The sequence below is a fragment of the Panulirus ornatus genome, chromosome 22 (assembly GCF_036320965.1).
Source record: "Panulirus ornatus isolate Po-2019 chromosome 22, ASM3632096v1, whole genome shotgun sequence".
NCBI lineage: Eukaryota > Metazoa > Arthropoda > Malacostraca > Decapoda > Palinuridae > Panulirus > Panulirus ornatus.
In genome coordinates this window covers 339,276-345,275 of record NC_092245.1, presented here as the reverse complement: position 1 = coordinate 345,275, position 6,000 = coordinate 339,276, and positions in this window count along the sequence as shown.

The following is a 6,000-nucleotide window of genomic DNA, read 5'->3' as shown; positions in this document are numbered from 1 at the left end:
AAAGTTAGGGTAAGAGAGATGTGTGGAAATAAAAAGAACGTGGTTGAGAGAGCAGAAGAGGGTGTTTTGAAATGGTTTGGTCACATGGAGAGAATGAGTGAGGAAAGATTGACCAAGAGGATATGTGTGTCGGAGGTGGAGGGAACGAGGAGAAGAGGGAGACCAAATTGGAGGTGGAAAGATGGAGTGAAAAAGATTTTGTGTGATCGGGGCCTGAACATGCAGGAGGGTGAAAGGAGGGCAAGGAATAGAGGGAATTGGAGCGATGTGGTATACCGGGGTTGACGTGCAGTCAGTGGATTGAATCAAGGCATGTGAAGCGTCTGGGGTAAACCATGGAAAGCTGTGTAGGTATGTATATTTGCGTGTGTGGACGTATGTATATACATGTGTATGGGGGTGGGTTGGGCCATTTCTTTCGTCTGTTTCCTTGCGCTACCTCGCAAACGCGGGAGACAACGACAAAGCAAAAAAAAAAAAACTTAACTCTTATATATATATATATATATATATATATATATATATATATATATATATATATATATATATATATATATATATATATATATATATATGCATATATATATATATATATTTATCTATTTTGCTTTATCGCTGTCTCCCGCGTTTGCGAGGTAGCGCAAGAAAATAGACAAAAGAGATGGCCCAACCCACCCCCATACACATGTATATACATAAACGTCCCCACAAGCAAATATACATACCCATACATCTCAATGTACACATATATATACACACACAGACACATACATATATACCCATACACACAATTCACACTGTCTATCTTTATTCATTCCATCGCCACCTCGCCACACATGGAATACCATCCCCCTCCCCCCTTCATGTGTGCGAGGTAGCGCTAGGAAAAGACAATAAAGGCCCCATTCGTTCACACTCAGTCTCCAGCTGTCATGCAATAATTCCCGAAACCACAGCTCCCTTTCCACAATCAGGCCTCACAGATCTTTCCATGGTTTACCCCAGACGCTTCACATGCCCTGATTCAATCCACTGACAGCACGTCAAACCCGGTATATCACATCGATTCAATTCATTCTGTTCCTTGCCCGCCTTTCACCCTCCTGCATATTCAGGCCTCGATCACTCAAAATCTTTTTCACTCCATCTTTCCACCTCCAATTTGGTCTCCCACTTCTCCTCGTTCCCTCCACCTCCGACACATATATCCTCTTGGTCAATGTTTCCTCACTCATTCTCTCCATGTGCCCAAATCATTTCAAAACACCCTCTTCTGCTCCCTCAACCACGCTCTTTTTCTTTCCACACATCTCTCTTACCCTTACATTACTTAATCGATCAAACCACCTCACACCTCACATTGTCCTCAAACATCTCATTTCCAGCACATCCACCCTCCTGCGCACAACTCTATCCATAGCCTACGCCTCGCAACCATACAACTTTGTTGGAACCACTATTCCTTCAAACATACCCATTTTTGCTTTCCGAGATAATGTTCTCGACTTCCACACATTCTTCATTGCTCCCAGAATTTTCGCCCCCTCCCCCACCCTATGATTCACTTCCGCTTCCATAGTTCCATCCGCTGCCAGATCCACTCCCAGATATCTAGAACACTTTACTTCCTCTAGTTTTTCTCCATTCAAACTTACCTCCCAATTGACTTAACCCTCAACCCTACTGTACCTAATAACCTTGCTCTTATTCACATTTACTCTTAACTTTCTTCTTTCACACACTTTACCAAACTCATTCACCAGCTTCTGCAGTTTCTCACATGAATCAGCCACCAGCGCTGTATCATCAGCGAACAACAACTGACTCACTTCACAGCTCTCCCATCCAGAACAGACTTCATACTTGCCCCTCTTTCCAAAACTCTTGCATTCACCTCCCTAACAACCCCATTGATATATATATATATATATATATATATATATATATATATATATATATATATATATATATATATATATATATATATATACATACAGGGTGTTAAAAAACGATTGGTACAAAATTTGACAGTAGACAGTAGACCCAAAGGAAACACTTTTTCAAGAATACCAAAAATTGCAAAACTAGTTAGTTTTCGAGATACAGAGCTTTAAAGTTTTAACTTTGGTATGTCTGAACTGTAAACTTTAAATGTAATATTAGCTTACAATCTTGCAACACTCAGTTGATTAAGGTGTAGCAACACTCGGTGTTTATGAATTAGTTCACCGTTGCACGTCGTGGTGACAATTTGGCACATTTGTCTAATCAAGAAATCTTTGCAGAAGTTCCAAGAATGTTGTCTCGTGTCCAGCAGTCCTTTCAGAGGTGTCAGGTATGCATTGAAGCACAAGGCAGACACTTCGAACAGCTATTGTAGATTGTGATCGATAATACATCTATTTACACAATATTTGTTTCATTTTTCACTATATCATCTGTTAGAAGCGAAAATGCTTGTGAATAGGTGTCAAGATCAAACTTTAAAGCTCAGTATCTCGGATGGAGTGAAAAAGATTTTGAGTGATCGAGGCTTGAACATGCAGGAGGGTGAAAGGCGGGCAAGGAATAGAGTGAATTGGAACGATGTGGTATACCGGGGTTGACGTGCTGTCAGTGGATTGAATCAGGGCACGTGAAGCGTCTGGGGTAAACCATGGAACGTTGTTTGGCGTCTGGATGTAGAAAGGGAGCTGTGGTTTCGGGAATTATTGAATGACAGCTGGAGACTGAGTGTAAACGAATGGGGCCTTTATTGTCTTTTCCTAGCGCTACCTCGCACACATGAAGGGGGGAGGGGGATGGTATTCCATGTGTGGCGAGGTGGCGATGGAATGAATAAAGGCAGACAGTGTGAATTGTGTGTATGGGTATATATGTATGTGTCTGTGTGTGTATATGTATGTGTACATTGAGATGTATAGGTATGTATATTTGCGTGTGTGGACGTGTGTGTATATACATGTGTATGAGGGTGGGTTGGGTCATTTCTTACTTCTGCTTCCTTGCGCTACCTCGCAAATGCGGGAGACAGCGACAAAGCAAATTAAATAAATATCATATATATATATATATTCCCTGGGGATAGGGGAGAAAGAATACCTCACACGTATTCCTTGCGTGTCGTAGAAGGCGACTAAAAGGGGAGGGAGCGGGGGGCTGGAAATCCTCCCCTCTCGTTTCTTTTTTAATTTTCCAAAAGAAGGAACAGAGAATTGGGCCAGGTGAGGGTATTCCCTCAAAGGCCCAGTCCTCTGTTCTTAACGCTACCCTCGCTAATGCGGGAAATGGCGAATAGTTTGCAAGAATATATATATATATATATATATATATATATATATATATATATATATATATATATATATATATATATATATATATATATATATTGTTACGAATTCAACACTTATTCAGGCAAGGTCGCCAGTAACATATGTTACAAATACTACTGTTCCTTGTCTTGCAAGGACGTTATAGATTTGTCAAGTTGCACAACTCAGGATAACACAATAATAAAGTTATGGGATTGAATTAAAGACCAGCATTACATTAACTCTACTTGTAATGAAAGAATTCAAGTGTACAAAGATAGGCACATAAATCAAGCATGAAACATTACGTTAACATTGAAAATGAGTTTAACATTGAACATAAGATAAACTTTGTACATGACTTAACATTCCAGATAAGATTTCAAGCCAGGAGTTCTCTTTCCTCTAAGGCAGTTCTTCGATAACATTACACTGATAATTATAACGGGCTTACAGCACAACACTCGGGTAAAGGGCTTATAGCACAGCAGGGCTTACAGGCTTACAACACAGCAGGACTTACAGCAGGGGTGGACCACTTACCTCGCTGGGCTAGAAAGAGAGAGACTCAGCGGGTGTCATGGGTATATATTACAGTAAAGACAAGCGTTCCCTGCTAGCTATACAACCTTACATTTTGATTGGCTATGAGCCTCAGGTATATTCTGATTGGTTGGAGGAAACAGTCACACAAAACTGCGTAGATCACCCTCCCTCTTGTAAGCCTACAGGGATGACATGTCCAGTACGGTGGTGAAGTATTCCGCAGCTGATGACAACTTAATTCCCCCGCCTCGGAGAAGGGTCTGGGTGCTCAAGGACAAATGACCATCTGGTTTCAAAATAAAATTAAAATTATAGTATTACGCCTAATGCTTGGTGTGAACTGACGCTCCGAGGACGTCTCAGAGGGCCTTAATCCTCGTCCTGATAAGAAATAACATACACAAGGACACACACACGTTATATACGCGAACATGTGATCAAAAACACACGTGTTCCGTGACACCCCCCCTCCTAAAAGGAGAAAATTACTGGAAGAGGAATTTTCTTAAGAGCGGGATAAACAATCAGCTAACACAATCTGTTAACACATGAGATGTGCTGAAAATAATGTAACGTAAAAATTATACATAATATAACAAGGCCCACCTATTTAATATTGACTCCGTTCCCATAACTTGTGAACATTTTGAATGGTTTGGTAGTCAGTACACTCTGATTGGCTGAAGAACACAAATATACAGTGTTATAATACAAATAGGAAAACAAAGGTTACTTCTATGATTGCTTGAATAACACATACACAAAGTGCTACAATACAAATAGCAAAACAATAGTTCCCTCTTCTTGGTGGGAACTATATGTATGGGCTCAACCTTCTTTCTGTCCTCCTGCATTGGGGGACCTCACCAGCCTTTACAACACTGGCGGCATTCACAGCTAATCTGGTTGGAGCCTGCAAAATAAAACAGTTCAAAAGTAGGGTTCCTAACTAATAAAAGAGACTGTCTCACACTGCTCATTCCAAACAACTGATATCATTCTTCAATAAGTCTGTCAGAGGGGTTACGACTGTTGCAAAATTTACAATGAACATCCTATAGTACCCAACTATATACAAGCAACACTTCAGTTCTCTCACGCTTCCGCCCGGGTCCCAAGTCTTCGAGGCACTCGCAGCTACGTCGTCGACTTCGTCACACACGGCTACTGCTGGACGTAAGATGATGCAGACTGGCACCGTCGGTTCCAAGGGAGGAGGTTTACGGCTGAAATATGGCTTAGGCATGTTGACGTGACATAATCTCCGACCTCTGCGCCTATCGGGGGTAGAGACAAGGTAATTGAAGCCTCCTACACTCCAGATTATGGTGCAGGAACCCTGAGAACGGACAGCCAAGGGTTGACCTGACTGCTGTAGTAGAAGCAACACCTCGTCGCCCGCCTCAAACCTTCTTGAACGAGATCGTTTGTCATACCATACTGTCCTCCGTTCCTGAGTCTCTCTTAAATGGGCACGAGGCAAATCTTCAGTCTCACCCACTGATTCTTGTACAGACTCGTAAACAGCACAGGAGGTATCACACATCTCGCTAATTTCATCCTCAGGGAGAGTCTTCTCTCTTGAATGGGCATGAGACAAACCCTTAGTCTCAATGGAGTCTACACCAGGGGAGAGGGTATCACACAGCTTCCTCTCACTAGACTCACTCTCAGGAACAGTCTTTAAGTCCGCCGTCTCAACGAAGGTTACACCAGGGGAGAGGGTATCACACAGCTTCCTCTCGCTGGCCTCACTCTCATGAAGAGTCTTTAGGTCCACTGTCTCAACGGAGGCTACACCAGGGGAGAGGGTATCACACAGCTTCCTCTCGCTGGCCTCACTCTCATGAAGAGTCTTTAGGTCCACTGTCTCAACGGAGGCTACACCAGGGGAGAGGGTATCACACAGCTTCCTCTCGCTGGTCTCAGTCGGGGGGAGAGTCTTAACTTCCTGCGTTTCAACGGAGTATATACCAGGGGAGAGGGTATCACACAGCCTCCTCTCGCTGGCCTTCACTTCCTCTGTTTCAACGGCTATGTCGTCAGGCACACGGCCTGCCGTGCCAGCTGTCATAGACCTGGCATTATCGTGGTTGGAGACTAACTCTGGTACTTCTTCATCAAGCTGCACTGCCTTCGTGGA